Source organism: Myxine glutinosa, chromosome 12, assembly GCF_964187855.1.
Source record: "Myxine glutinosa chromosome 12, kmMyxGlut1.1, whole genome shotgun sequence".
Taxonomy (NCBI): domain Eukaryota; kingdom Metazoa; phylum Chordata; class Myxini; order Myxiniformes; family Myxinidae; genus Myxine; species Myxine glutinosa.
Window position 1 is genome coordinate 78944787 of NC_136272.1, and position 15122 is coordinate 78959908.

The 15122-nt window shown below is 46.0% G+C and overlaps 2 protein-coding genes across 2 annotated transcripts in view; one reads left to right on the plus strand and one right to left on the minus strand.

Annotated features, from left to right (window-relative positions):
• Window positions 1–15122, minus strand: part of LOC144888467 (uncharacterized) — a 790732-nt gene that overhangs the window by 109771 nt on the left and 665839 nt on the right. The window lies entirely within an intron of this gene.
• LOC137437538 (enhancer of polycomb homolog 1) overlaps window positions 12579–15122 on the plus strand; it is a 115177-nt gene continuing 112633 nt past the window's right edge. The window contains exon 1 of the mRNA XM_078766048.1: window positions 12579–12853. The gene's annotated coding sequence lies outside the window, so the exon portion shown is untranslated. The remainder of the gene's footprint in view (window positions 12854–15122) is intronic.

A 15122-nucleotide genomic window follows, 5' to 3' on the forward strand; every position in this document is an offset into this window, starting at 1 on the left:
AATACATTTGATCTGGGTGTCTGCATGAAAGCCCTTCCCATCATCTGGCGCTGGCCAAATGAATTTGCTAGTCATGTAGTAACGATTGGACCCTTCCACACATCCATGAACTACATCGGGATGCTCACTGGACACAAGATGCGTGGTTCTGGATATGCAGAGATTCTCTTTGAGGCACAACTAGTAACAAGTGGATCTCTCAAAGGTGTTCTCAGTGGAAAGGCCTACGCAAAGTCCCTCTTTTGCCTCAAAACAGTGTGTGAGGCAATGGAGAGGCTGTTGATGGAGAGATTCACTGAGGAGGAGAACATCATGATCTCTGACCCTGCTGTGCTTCTCAGAATGACCCAGTCTTGCAACCGAGAGCACCTCGATGAAGCCCTCAAAGACCCCTCAACTCTACTCCTCATCAAAAATTTGCATAAAATTTGCATAATTTTGCATAAAATTTGCAGCAGTAATTTGCATAAAAATGGTATGTGGGACATTTTTTCAGCTTGGGGCCATAGCTAGTCATTTTCTACACATTTTTTCCAATCTAGAAACACTGATTAGAAGTATATCTCCGGGGGGTGCAGGGGGACCTAGTCTTCCTACTAGACTATGAAGGCTTGTATTTGGGCCGCGCTCATTGGTTCCGCGGCCGTGGCCCCCTCAACCACGTGCGCGAGAGCGCCATTTTGTGCGCCTGATACCCCCTCAACCACATTGCCTATGTTCTCCTCCCCCCTTTCCTCCACATACATTTCCCCGAGGTCCTGGGTCGATTCCACCCCGCTTATCTCTCCCACCGGCATCCCGTCGCCTTGACCAGCCATGGCGCGATTTCAAAATTCGGGTTTTGCTTTAAAACACAAATTTTCAGCAGCTCGTAATTTGGAGCGCGTTAAGCGCGCTTCGGGCCTCGTATCTCACTCCCTGACACCAATTTGTTACGGTAATAACACAATTGGTGTCCAAAATTTGGGCTAAATAAATTTAGTCCCAGGTTCGAATCCCAACTCCTGACTACCAATTTGTTATGGACCGCGGATTAGATGTTATTTTGACCGAGCGGTGGTGTAACCGTGGCTGAACAGTTATTCCCCGACTAAAACCCGATTCAACCCAAACGTTGGCCGTATCGCGCCACAGCTACTCAATCGGGAAAACTCCAAAGCGACCGAATGCAAAGAGGAAGAAGACGTACAGAAGAGTAACGGGATTTATTATTTACACACACAAGCAAAAAGGAGCAGTCATGATTATTTACAGGGACATGAGACGCAGGTGACACAGTGAATTCCTTATACAAGCTTTATTACCTACCCAGGACAGAACAAACAAAGACACTGACTCACGCGGGGAATTGCAGAGTGGATTGCTGGAAGGAGGTGTGTGGCTGGAGGGGGGGGGGGGGGGGGGGGGGACGGCACGGAGCTGGCTGGAGCTTGATCCCGCACGGGACGTCGGGCTGGACCTCGACGGCCGCTGATGCCACCGAGCCTGTCGTGTGCGCGGAGTCACGGGTCGGAGCTGCTTGTCTCAGTAAAAGCGCATCTGCTCTGGCGACCCAGCTCTTTCTTTGGACTCAGTAAAAGCGCAACTCTCTGACGACCCAGCTCTTTCTTTGGACTCAGTAAAAGCGCAACTCTCTGACGACCCAGCTCTTTCTTTGGACTCAGTCAAAGCGCAACTCTCTGACGACCCAGCTCTTGTCTCCTCCCTCCTTGTCTCAACTCCTTCGGGAACGCCCGCCGGCGGGTTATATAGGCCCCGCCCCTCAACCTTTGCGAACCTCCCCCAAACGCTCTTCCTCCGCCCACTCAAGCCAAACCCCTTGTTCATGGTTGGTCGAGTGGGGCTGGCTCACTCCTCCCCTCTCTGACGAGGTGGGGACCCGCCTTTCTTCCCCAACCCTGCCTCGTGGCCAATGGTGGTTGAAGAAAACCGCCCAAAATGCAGTTGGCCATCGAAATGAAATGAAAGGGGACCTATTCTTATTTCACTTGGTACAATGGAGTATTTAAGTTAATGGGAGACACAGCCTTACCCTAAGACACATAATAAGATATAAGCTATCGAACAGGGGCATTCTATGATTGGCTGACGTGTATGCTTATGGACTAATTACCGAGACGCCCTTTTTACCTTCATACAACTCTGGAGGCAAGAGGGGCCATATCCAACCAATGGTACACAGCAGTTTACCACAATCCAATACACACAATCAAAAAAAATGCCATCCTCATATCCGCAACAATATATATATATATATACATATATATATATATATATATATATATATATATATATATATATATATATATATATATATATATATATATATGTATACTAGTGCGTGCAAGTTGCTGTTGTTGACTGCTTTCTGCACACTTAAGTGGGTTTCAAGGGATGAAACGGAGACCTACCAGTTCTCAAAGTATCCACCGCAGTGTGTTCATCTCTCTACGAGAGAGCAGAGGGTGAAGGGGTGAGTGGCAGTGATGGGGTGGTGGGAACAGGGAGAAAAATAAATGAGGGGAATAGACAAACACACCCTTTACTTTGTGTACATTTTTTTTGTATACAGTCAAGGCTTGTGGAAGTGCTAGAATACTGAACAGATCAGGATGCAACAGGAAGAAAGTGTGATGTGTTGAAGACTGGTTTAGGTGTGCTTGTCTAAGCAATGTCCACAGACACCTTCCTTTAGGTTGGAGAGATTTATTACTTACTAGCAGAAGTACCCGGCATTGCCGGGCGGGGATGGGAGGGGAGGGGGGAGGGGAGGGGAGGGGAGAAGAGGGGGGAGGGGAGAAGAGGGGGAGGGGGAGAGGGGAGAAGAGGGGGGATGGGGAGGGTGAGGGATGGGAGGGGGAGGGGTGGGAGGGATGGGAGGAGGGAGGGGGGAGGGGGAGGAGCGAGGGGGGAGGGGGAGGGGAGGGGGGGGCGGAGGGTGAGGGATGGGAGGGTGAGGGGGTGGGAGGGCGGAGGGGGGTGCGGGTGGAGGGGGGAGTGGGGTGCAGGGGGAGGGGGAGGGGGGGAAGTGGAGGGGGGAGGGGGAGGATGGAGGGGGAGGGGGGAGGGGAGGGGGAAGGGGGGAGGGGGGAGGAGGGAGGGGGAAGGGGGGAGGGGGAGGGGGAAGGAAGGGAGGGGAGGGGGGAGGGGGAAGGGGAGGGGGAGGGGAAGGGGAGAGTGAGGGGGAGGGGGAGGGGAGGAGGGAGAGGGGGAGGAGGAGGGAGGGGGAGGGGAGAGGGGGGAGGGGAGGGAGGAGGGGAAGGGGAGGGGAGGGGGGAGGGGGAGAGGCGAGGGGGAGGGGGGGAAGGGAGGAGAAGGGGTAGGGGGAGGGGGGAGGGAGGGGGAGGGTTTGGGGGGGGAGGGAGGGCGAAGGGAGGGGGAGGACGGATGGGGAAGGGGGAGGGCCAGTCAACAATGACGTTGCAGTTCTCATGGTCGGAGAGCAGCACAACAATCGCGACATCGTCCTGCATCTTCGAAAGAGCACTAAGTGGATTTTAGAGACTCACCGATCCTGTGACCCACGCCCTCCAGTACCGGCGTTGCCGGGCGGGGGAAGGGAGACCCGCACATTCCCAACCCGTACATTCGCCCTCTCGACTCAAGCTCGTATTCGATTCGTATTCGAAATCGAAAGGGGAAATCCTTCATATTCGAATTCGAAAACACGAAATATGAATTAAAATGTAATTCATATCGCACAAAATCGACACAAAACACGGTCGCATAAAGGTGAAAAAACGCAATGGCTTTTCGCCCTGAATTATGTGCAAACGTGTGACGTGTGACGGGATGGAACATCACGTGATCGCTCTGAGCGAATCAGCGAGCTGCTCGCACTGGCTGAGATTAGCGGGTGCTTCGCTGAAATGCGCTGAGGTAAATATGAATAAAAAATATGGATCTCGTCAAATATTGTCTCGGTCATGTTCGTCCCAGGCTCAATGGCCATGTCTGTGCCAAATATCAAGTACGTGAGCCTCTCCGTTTCGGAGTCTATCGGTAACATTACACAACACACACACACACACACACACACACACACACACACACACACACACACACACAAACTGTGTTTTATATATATAGATTGGAGAAGAAACTTGGCTTGATAAAGCACTGATTTACCTCACACAATACATAAGCATACAAGAGTTGAGCAGAGTTCCATGGAAAAGCTCACTTGATTGTAAAAAGTTACAGCACAGAATATACATAATAACACAGCAAATCAGATAAGTCTTCTGAAATTCTCTCTCAGAGTTCTCTCTTTATAAGAGCGAAGTCCTTTGAAGCTCCCCAGGAGGGGACTAAGGGCATAGAGGGGTTTACTAGAGGTCGACATTCTGGCCCCACAACATCTGGTGCTCATCATTCAAGGCATGAGAACCAGTAGGTATGCTTTGAGATGTCAAACTGAAAGATGAGTTTTCGAACAGTTACCGCTTGGGATATTCCCTTGGGTAAAGTGTTCATCTGGCAATCATTTTACTGCAGGTCTCAGCAGGGAGGAGAGTCAAAGTAGATGAATGTACATCTGATTTTAATCGCAAAGGGAAGTTACATGTATAGAAAGAATTTGCTGAGTGCATAGTTTTCCAGCTCCTCAGAGAGTATTGCATTATTCATTTGCACTACCATCTCTTTCCACTAACACAATAATACATTTTCCAAATGCACCTATTCAGAGTGGTTCAAAACAACACTCATATCTCTGTGATTTTCCTGCAAAGAAGAAAGTACAAACAGAATTGTAATTAACTACAGGAAAACTTATCCATAAGGATAGTCTCATAATTTGATTAATGAAGTAGAAGCTATACTTCTACAGATGTATCTGTAGGATTAAGGGGTGAAGGGCAAGACAACACCAAATTGGACCCCCCTCCTCCCCCCCTCCCCCTACCCCTCCCACCCAAAGAAAGAACTATGCAGTAGTGTAAGGTACAATTGCCACTACAAGTTCAACCATCCAGGTGCTTTACACATGCAAGCAGAGGGTCGCAAAAGGGGTTACTGTTCTTGTGGATTGCTGATATCAACAGACTCAGGAAAAGGTGGATTGGACAGTTCCACCAGAAATACAGTTGCCAATTCAATCGAGTACATGACCATTGAGCCATTAGGTCGACGGCCAGGGTTTAGCATGATAACAGGATCAAATTTATTGATGACACGTGTGGTCCTGTCATGGTGCCACTTCTGCTAATCTGGGGGTCAGTAGCTCTGGACGAATCATTAGGATGGATCAGGGCTAAACAAGTCTTTATCATTCGACCGAGCTTCATTTCCATGGGTGTGTGTCCAGTGGTTGTATGCATGCGTGCCCTATACGTAAAGGGAGCAGTGCCCGGCCACCAGATTAACCTCATGATCACAATACCTGGATGTGATCCATGTAATTCAAAACCCACCTTGTTCCGGCCTTTTGGAGGTCCAATAACCCTGTTGCCCCACAGTAAATCAGAATGTAAGGCCAGCTTGTTTTGACCATATGCCACTGACCGTTGACCATATGCCACTGATAACACATTGTTACCCTGGTCTCACAAAGCGAAAACAGGGTTAGGCATTCAGTTGCGTACGTACGTGTGGCGTGTCTGCATTTTCAAAATTCATTTTCTTGGCACCATTGGTCCGATTGACACGGAATTTTATCATAGGAGCGCCTCTGCCTGTAGAATTTTAAAATAACAACTATGACGTCATAGGTCACTTGGTACAGGCGCCATCTTGGAAAAAACGTTGCACGTCTATATCTCCGAAACCACTCCATGGGAAAAATTTAAACATGGCTCATTGTCAAGTACTCCCCATGGGGAATAAGATATGATAATGATGATGTCATCGGTCCCTTAATTATGACGTCATAATTTGACAAGTACAACATTTGATTCGATCAGTATGAATTTTTTTTTCTCTGCAATTATTGGTCCGATTGACACTAATTTTTTAACCATAGGCGCGAGCATCTCTTCCTGTATAATATTTTAATGACAATTATGACATCATAGGTCATGTGGTACAGGCATGGATCTTGGAAAAGATCTTGGAAAAACTTTGCACCTCTATATCTCTGAAACCACTCCATGGAAAAAATTGAAACGTGGCTCATTGTAAAGAACTCAGCATGGGGAATAGGTTTTGTTAATGATGACGTCATTGGTGCCGTAATTATGACGTCATAATTCGACAGGGACAACGCGACAGTCTGATCAGTTTTATCTACGCAACAATTATCTACGCAACAATTATATTAGAGAATATAAATGTATGATGTAATTGCTCACGTGGTATGGCAGATATATTGGATCAAAGAAAAAAAAACGTTCAAAAACAGAGGAGTTGGATCGCACCAAGTTGACTGCGCAGGGTAAGTATTCTATGAATACCATCTAGTTTTATCATATGGTGCTTTTCCATTGCACAGAACGGTACGGTACAGTACCACGGTGGAAAAGCGCCATATTTGTTTGGAAGTGAATGGAGCATTATCACAGTCAAGCACACTCATTGCCATAAAAAAATATTCTCTGCTATAGTTACATTACCTGGGCTAACAGGCAATGGTAACCTACTCAAGGCATCAGGCCAAAAATTCTCACTGCCAGGACAATAATTAATAGAATAGTCATATACTGATAACGTATCAGCCCCAATGCTGCAGAGGCCTGTGGGTTAATTCCCTTACACTCGTTAAACAGGGACTTTGATGGTTTGTGGTCAGTTAATGAGTTTAAAACGTCGACAGAAGAGATACTGATGCATCTTTCTTACACCAGAAATACATGCAACAGCTTTTTTTTCAACCATAGAAAAGTTATGCTCTGCAGCTGACAGTGTGTGATGCATGGGCTTACTCCACCAGGGTGACCACTGCCATTCAACACCTTTATGGTGGAGCTTGTGGAGAGGTTCAAGAATGGTGCTCAGATTTGGAAGTTACAGTAATAGTTTAACATAACCAGGTTATATATTTGCCTCACAATTACAATGAAGAATTTCTGAAACCTCCTACCGACCTTACTGGAAGCACGAACAATCAGACCAATGAGGGCACTCAACTTTATATCAGCTTTATTAACATTGCCCTCAACTACACGTTCCTGGTCCCGTGTGTCACGCATGCGCACACCAGACTCTTGTGTCATGTAGGCAGACGTTAGATCCAACTTGGTGAATGACTTCCCACCAGCTAAAGTCGAAAACAGGTCATCCACTTTGGGCAGTGGATACTGATCCTGTATTGAGTGGCTATTTATGGTCACCTTGTAGTCCCCACAGATCCTTACTGCTCCATCGCTTTTCAACACAGGAACAATTGGACTGGCCCATTCATTGAATTCAACAGGAGAGATGACCTCCTCATTCTGGAGTCTCTCAAGTTCACACTCGATCTTTTCTCTCATCAAGTAGGGAACAGACCGAGCTTTACAATAGATGGGCTGCACTTCCGGATTCAGATGAATTTTAACTTTCATCCCCGTGAAGGAACCAATTCCTGGCTCAAATAGAGATGGAAATTTATCCAGCACTTCAGCACAACCAGGAGCCTCCACTGTAGACAGCCCTTTGATCTCATGCCAGTTCAACTTTATGCTCTGAAGCCAGTTCTGCCCGAACAGTGTAGGGCCATTGCCCGGCACAACCCACATGTCCAGTTCATAAATTACACCATCATAAGACACACTGACAGCTGCGCTGCCAAGCACCAGTACAATTTCCTTAGTGCAAGACCGAAGTTTGGCCCTCACCGGGCTCAATTTAAGCTTCATGGCCTCACAGTCCCAACAGCTTGTCAAATGTTTCCTTGCTCATAATCGACTGACTCGACCCGTGTCCACTTCCATTGACACCTGCTTGCCATTCAGTTGAAGATCAACCGTTATTGGTGTGGGGCCGCCAGAAATCGTATGCAACCCGAACTCCTCATTGTACAGAAATGACTCATCAGCACCAGCGACATTCTTGCCATCATCCACATGATGGGTGGTGGCAGAACCATCACCACTGCTGGACTGGAGACACCTCTTTTGAAGATGCCCAATCTTGCCACATCCGTTGCATGTGTACCGTTTGAAACGGCACTGATGAGCCACATGATTCGCACCACAACGCCAACACACGTTCTTAGGGCCTCTCGCTACCGAGGAAGCAGGTTTCGAAAACACAACTGGTCTAGGCGCAGCCGTATACAAGGATGTAGCAATCTTATTTACAGTATCTGCACTCGAAGAGTTCTGCCCTTTTGACGAGATCTCCTGCAGGTTTTCAGCAGTTGTCACACACGCCTGTGCAATCTTCACTGCCCTTCCCAGGTCAAGGTCTTCTTGAGCAATAAGTTTTCGTAAGATGACATCGGGATTTACCCCAATCACAAATAAATCTCGGAGCATCTCATCAAGTACAGCACCAAATTGACATGGCTCTGCTAAACGGCGCAGATCAGTAACAAAGCCGGGAATGTCCTGATCCTCCCGTCGAGTGTGTGTGTAAAACTTGTACCTTGATATGATGAGACTAGCTTTCGGCTTGAAGTGTCGCTTGACACACTCACAGAGTTCCTCAAAGGAAAGGTCGGTAGGTCGCCGTGATGACAGCAGGTTTTTGATGAGTCCGTACACCTTCTGCCCGCACACAGTCAACAACACAGCACGACGACGGGCGGCATCACCAGCGGCCGCCATGTTGGTGGCCACAAAGTACTGGTCCAGCCTCTCCACAAAATCCACCCAATCCTCCCCATCGGAGTATTCATGGAGAATGCCGATAGTCGCCATCGAGACACGCCCGGGTCTTCACCCCGTCGCCACTTGTGATGTCTGGAAGCAGGAACAATCAGACCAATGAAGGCACTCAACTTTATATCAGCTTTCCCATATATCCGCTTTCCTACTTTCCTATGAGGAACTTTATTAACGTTGCACTCAGCTCTACGTTCCTGGTCCCGTGTGTCACGCATGCACACACCGGACTCACATACATCACAATTACGACAGCCGCTGAGACCCAAAACATTCCACAGAAGGTTATGATATTTCCTTTTAGGAAAAATATACAACTGTAACGGTTACTAAACACGTCCCCTTATCATGTGACCAGATCCTCATGTATGATTGGTCCACATTTGTGGGGACATATGGACAGACAAACGCTGTTCCAGACGGCATTGCCCAACGGGTAATACAAGAAGACGTCATGCGCAGCACGATACTTACAAAATCCGCCCCCCACCCCGAAGAAAAAAATTCCATTGATACAGCAAATTGTCCATTTCATCAAGATTAAAATTGACAATCTTGATCAAAGCTCGGGTCAACAGGAAGAAAAGTGACGATTTTTCAGATGAAAAATGATGATTTTGGAAGGTTGACCTAGAGTTGACCTTTGACCTTTTGACCTAAAAAAAATTGTTAGTTTCCCTATTTAGTGACTCAATGTGCAAATGCTGTTGATGCTGTGCAAATGTTCAAATGCTGTGCAAATGCTGGATGAAAATTGAGGATTTAAAAAACTTGGCCTATGTTGACCTCAAAAAATAGTTGGTGGTTGAATTCAGTGACCATAGATGTAAATCCTCTTCGAATTTCAAGTCAATCAAATGAAAATTGGTGATTTTAGAAATTCGGCCTATGTTGACCTTATGGCCGATGTTGACCTCAAATATACTTGGTGGTTGAATTCAGTGACCAGATATGCAAGTCCTCTTCAAATATCAAGTCAATCGGATGAAAATTGAGGATTTTAGAAATGTGGCCTATGTTTACCTTTTGGCCTATGTTGACCTCAAAATACTTGGTGGTTGAATTCAGTGACCAGATATGCAAGTCCTCTTCAAATATCAAGTCAATCAGATGAAAATTGAGGATTTTAGAAATGTGGCCTATGTTTACCTTTTGGCCTATGTTGACCTCAAAATACTTGGTGGTTGAATTCAGTGACCAGATATGCAAGTCCTCTTCAAATATCAAGTCAATCGGATGAAAATTGAGGATTTTATAAATGTGGCCTGTGTTGACCTTTTGGCCTATGTTGACCTCAAAATACTTGGTGGTTGAATTCAGTGACCAGATATGCAAGCCCTCTTCAAATTTCAGGTCAATCGGATGAAAATTGAGGATTTTAGAAATTTAGCAAAGTTGGTGACCTTTGGCCTATGTTGACCTTTTGACCCCAAAAACAATAGGCTTCTTGCTTTTGACCAACTCTACCATTTGGTGAAGTTTCGTGAAGATCGGTTGAAAATTGTGACCTGGAGGCCGGTGACAAACAGACAAACAAGAAGACGTCATGCGTAGCACGATACTTGCAAAATCCGCCCCCCCCCCTCCCCCCAAGTTTTCCATTGATAAAGCAAATTGTCCATTTCATGAAGATTAAAATTTACAATCTTGATCAAAGCTCGGGTCAACAGGATGAAAAGTGACGATTTTTCAGATGAAAAATGATGATTTTTGAAGGTTGACCTTGAGTTGACTTTTGACCTCAAAAATAGTTAGTTTCCCTATTTGGTGACTCAATGTGCAAGTCCTCTTCAAATTTCAAGTCAATTGGATGAAAATTGAGGATTTTTATAAATTTGGCCTATGTTGACCTTTTGGCCTATGTTGACCTCAAGAATACTTGGTGGTTGAATTCAGTGACCAGATATGCAAGTCCTCTTCAAATTTCAAGTCAATTGGATGAAAATTGAGGATTTTAGAAATTTGGCCTATGTTGACCTTTTGGCCGATGTTGACCTCAAAGATACTTAGTGGTTGAATTCCGTGACCAGATATGCAAGTCATCTTCAAATTTCAAGTCAATTGGATGAAAATTGAGGATTTTATAAATTTTTGCCTATGTTGACCTTTTGGCCTATGTTGACCTCAAGAATACTTGGTGGTTGAATTTAGTGACCAGATATGCAAGTCCTCTTCAAATTTCAAGTCAATTGGATGAAAATTGAAGATTTTATAAATTTTTGCCTATGTTGACCTTTTGGCCTATGTTGACCTCAAGAATACTTGGTGGTTGAATTTAGTGACCAGATATGCAAGTCCTCTTCAAATTTCAAGTCAATTGGATGAAAATTGAAGATTTTAGAAATTTGGCCTATGTTGACCATTTGGCCTATGTTGACCTCAAAAATACTTGGTGGTTGAATTCAGTGATGAGATATGCAAGTCCTCTTCAAATTTCAAGTCAATTGGATGAACATTGAGGATTTTAGAAATTTGGCCTATGTTGACCTTTTGGCCTATGTTGACCTCAAAAATACTCGGTGGTTGAATTCAGTGACCAGATATGCAAGTCCTCTTCAAATTTCAAGTCAATTGGAGGAAAATTGAGGATTTTAGAAATTTGGCCTATGTTGACCTCAAAAATACTTGGTGGTTGAATTCAGTGACCAGATATGCAAGTCCTCTTCAAATTTCAAGTCAATTGGAGGAAAATTGAGGATTTTAGAAATCTGGCCTATGTTGACCTCAAAAATACTTGGTGGTTGAATTCAGTGACCAGATATGCAAGTCCTCTTCAAATTTCAAGTCAATTGGATGAAAATTGAGGATTTTAGAAATTTGGCCTATGTTGACCTTTTGGCCTATGTTGACCTCAAAAATACTTGGAGGTTGAATTTAGTGACCAGATATGCAAGTCCTCTTCAAATTTCAAGTCAATCGGATGAAAATTGAGGATTTTAGAAATTTAGCAATGTTGGTGACCTTTGGCCTATGTTGACCTTTTGACCTATTGACTCCAAAAACAATAGGCTTCTTGCTTTTGACCAACTCTACCATTTGGTGAAGTTTCGTGAAGATCGGTTGAAAATTGTGACCTGTAGGCCGGTGACAAACAGACAGACAGACAGACAGAACCACAAACGCAACCAACCAATATACTACTTTGCATGTAACAAGGTTATTGTTAATGGAACACACCCCACATGCCGTTTCGCTTTGTTCACATGTACTCCAACATGGCAGAGCGCAAATGTGGTGACGTCATAGGCACACCCTCCATACTCGATGTAAAGATGTGTGGAACAACGCCGCTCCTGGTGGCTGGGGTATTAAAAGTCATGTTACGGTCGCCAACTATGGGGGAGTTAACCCGTTCATAAAGGCAGGTTATTCGCTCGTCGCATTAAGTAATATAAAAATAAAAATTTGCACAGCCCTATTAAAAGAAAAATCGTCATATTTAAATATCCGGATCGTTGTTATTCTGCCTAAACGGAAGAGCTTGTACAATGCTCTCTGGCTTAGGTTCCTACGGCCGTTTAATAACTTTACAAATTAGAATTAATTAAATATCTTGAAAAAGAATGAATATTATACAACTTTGTAACCTTAATCCGGTTTTAGTGCAGTTATAGTAATCATGGTGGTATAGTAAGCACCTGAAACATTTAGTGAAGCACTGTTGCTGTCAGCAACTTTCCCACTGATAAATGTGTATCGTGGTTTAGGATAAACATTTAGCTCTTATGGAATGTGGAAAACAATATTATAACGGAAGTATGAAGAGATCAATGAAGTAACTTCAATGCACGTCAAGGATCCAAGTGCTGAGTGGTGGTGGCCGCGGGACACTTTATTGTGCGCATGCGCAGAACGTGTCGGGTGTCCCGCTTTATGAGATTGACACACCGCAAAATGGGAAGCTCGGCAAGCGGGAGAAGAGGCGAGAAGAGAAGATACAGACAGACGAGAGCTAAACCTTGGAAACATGGTGGCGACGTCGCAGGACGAGTTTTCTGACGCATGGATTTTCTTCGGATACGTGGTGTGGAAGGAGACGGAGAGTGACGGCAACCGCCACCGGTTGTAGTTTGCGTGTTATATGGGGACTCGACAGGATTGCAGCAAGTGTAAGTACAAACATTCTAACCTCGCTTTATTATTTTAATTTTATATTGTTGTATTTCATTATCTTTATCATAAATCGATGGCAATGCCACTGTCGCGGAGTCGAAGGTTGTTGTGTTGATTGGGGGGGGGGGGGGGGGGGGGGATGGGGAGGGGTGAACAGAGTAGGAAGGGTTGGGGAGGGGTGAACAGAGTAGGAAGGGTTGGGGAGGGGTGAACAGAGTAGGAAGGGTTGGGGAGGGGTGAACAGAGTAGGAAGGGTTGGGGAGGGGTGAACAGAGTAGGAAGGGTTGGGGAGGGGTGAACAGAGTAGGAAGGGTTGGGGTGAACAGAGTAGGAAGGGTTGGGTGGGTTGGGTGGGGGGGGGGAGGAGGAGGTGAAGAGGGTCGGAAGGGTTAGGGGACAAAGAGTCAGAAGGGTTGGGGAGGGTGTGAAGAGAGTAGGCATGGTTGGGGGGGGGAGGGTGAGTAGAGTCGGAATGGTTGGGAGGGTGTGAAGAGAGTAGGAAGGGTTGGTGGGAGGAGGTTAGTGGAGTCGGAAGGGTTGGGGGGGTGAGTAGGGGTGGGGGAGGGGGTGAGTAGGGGTGGGGGGGGGGGTGAGTAGAGTCGGAAGGGTTGGGGGGGGGGCGTGAGTAGAGTCGGAAGGGTTGGAGAGGGGGCGTGAGTAGAGTCGGAAGGGTTGGGGGGGGGGTGAGTAGAGTCGGAAGGGTTGGGGGGGGGGGTGAGTAGAGTCGGAAGGGTTGGGGGGGGGGGTGAGTAGAGTCGGAAGGGTTGGGGGGGGGGGTGAAGAGCCGGGACGGGAGCGACGAACGGTGGAAGGCGGGAAGGAATCAACGAGACGGGTGGTGGGGAGGAGAGGCACAGGCGGTGCAGTGCGGAGGGACGGGACGGTGACGAGTGTGAGCTGGAGGGGAGTGGCGACTCAGCGGATGGCATGGGAGTGGCCGGGTATGGGAGGTGAAAGAGGGTGGGGAAGCGGTGGAGTGTGGAGTGGAGTGGAGTGGAGTGACCTACATGAACTGTACCTCAGTTGCACATCTCCAGCTCTACATTTCCTCACAGTGCTCCTTCCTTCACTGTTCAGCCTGCACATTCACAATATGTTCCACCGTTTTTATCAACAGTCGTAATGTTGTGGTAAGGCCAATTAAAAAAAAAAAAAATCAATAAAAAATGTAATTATCTTTTTCAAGTATTGCTCACAACTTGCACTTTCATCATCATCGTTTGTACTCATCAAATTTAGTCTCCTGTCCTGCTGTTCTCGTGCGTTGTCCCAATCTATTAACGGACTATGGTAGTTTGATCATGTCGGCTTGGAATCACAAGCTTGATCAAGAAGGGTCACGTCTGCTTGTCTCCAACACGGGTTGGCTTTTAATAGTATTCATATTCCCATCTTCACGACTGGCTCATGATGCCAGGAACCCAGATCCAAATCCCATATAACATAGGCCTGGTCATTATCTATCAAGGTCCTTTTAATTCGTGCACAAACCCCTCCACGATCCTGAGATGAAAATTTTTTTTTTTTAAATTAGTTTAGCAAACAGCGTGCAAGCAGATTGATCCTCCTCAGTAATCTCGCAGAGAATGTGGAGCCTGTTAAGGATTCAGCCTTGCTTCTTCCAAAATCTCCATGAACCGAGATCTTTGACATGTTCAACCCCCAAATGTCCCCCATGCTGACTTTTGGAGAGGTTTCAAAAACAATGCACTGTTTGGGGCCCTTTGTTTGTTTGTTTGATGGAGTCGGTGAGCCATATTAGATGGCATTTTGATGAATGTTGTAAATTGTGCTTTTGTTGGCTCTAACTCATTTCTGGCCATATTGTTTTTCTTTCTTTTTTGTAAAAAGAAAAAGAAAAAACCGTGCCGAACAATCGCCGCTGAGTGGTCTGCGGAACACTCGGGTGTAATTTTATAGCATTGCTGTGAATTGCAAATGCTCATGATTTAATCATCTACCTGTGGCAGTGATTAGCAATTAGGTAGGTGGTGTTGGCAGAAACAATCGATAGTTTCAAAGTGGGATTAGATGGACTAGCAAGGGTACCCGCCCTATGGGCGGGGCTTCAATTGGGAAGCCCAAATGAAAAGGCAAAATATCAGGAATTGAAAACTTTTTTATTTTAAACGATTCATATAAACATTCATATAAACATTTCACCCCAGATACACTTTTTTGAAATTCCAACTTCTTTCCTGGAAGTCCTTGCAGTGTCCATATGTTTTATACCTCTCCCACCTCCCCCCAAGCCCTCTCCCTCCC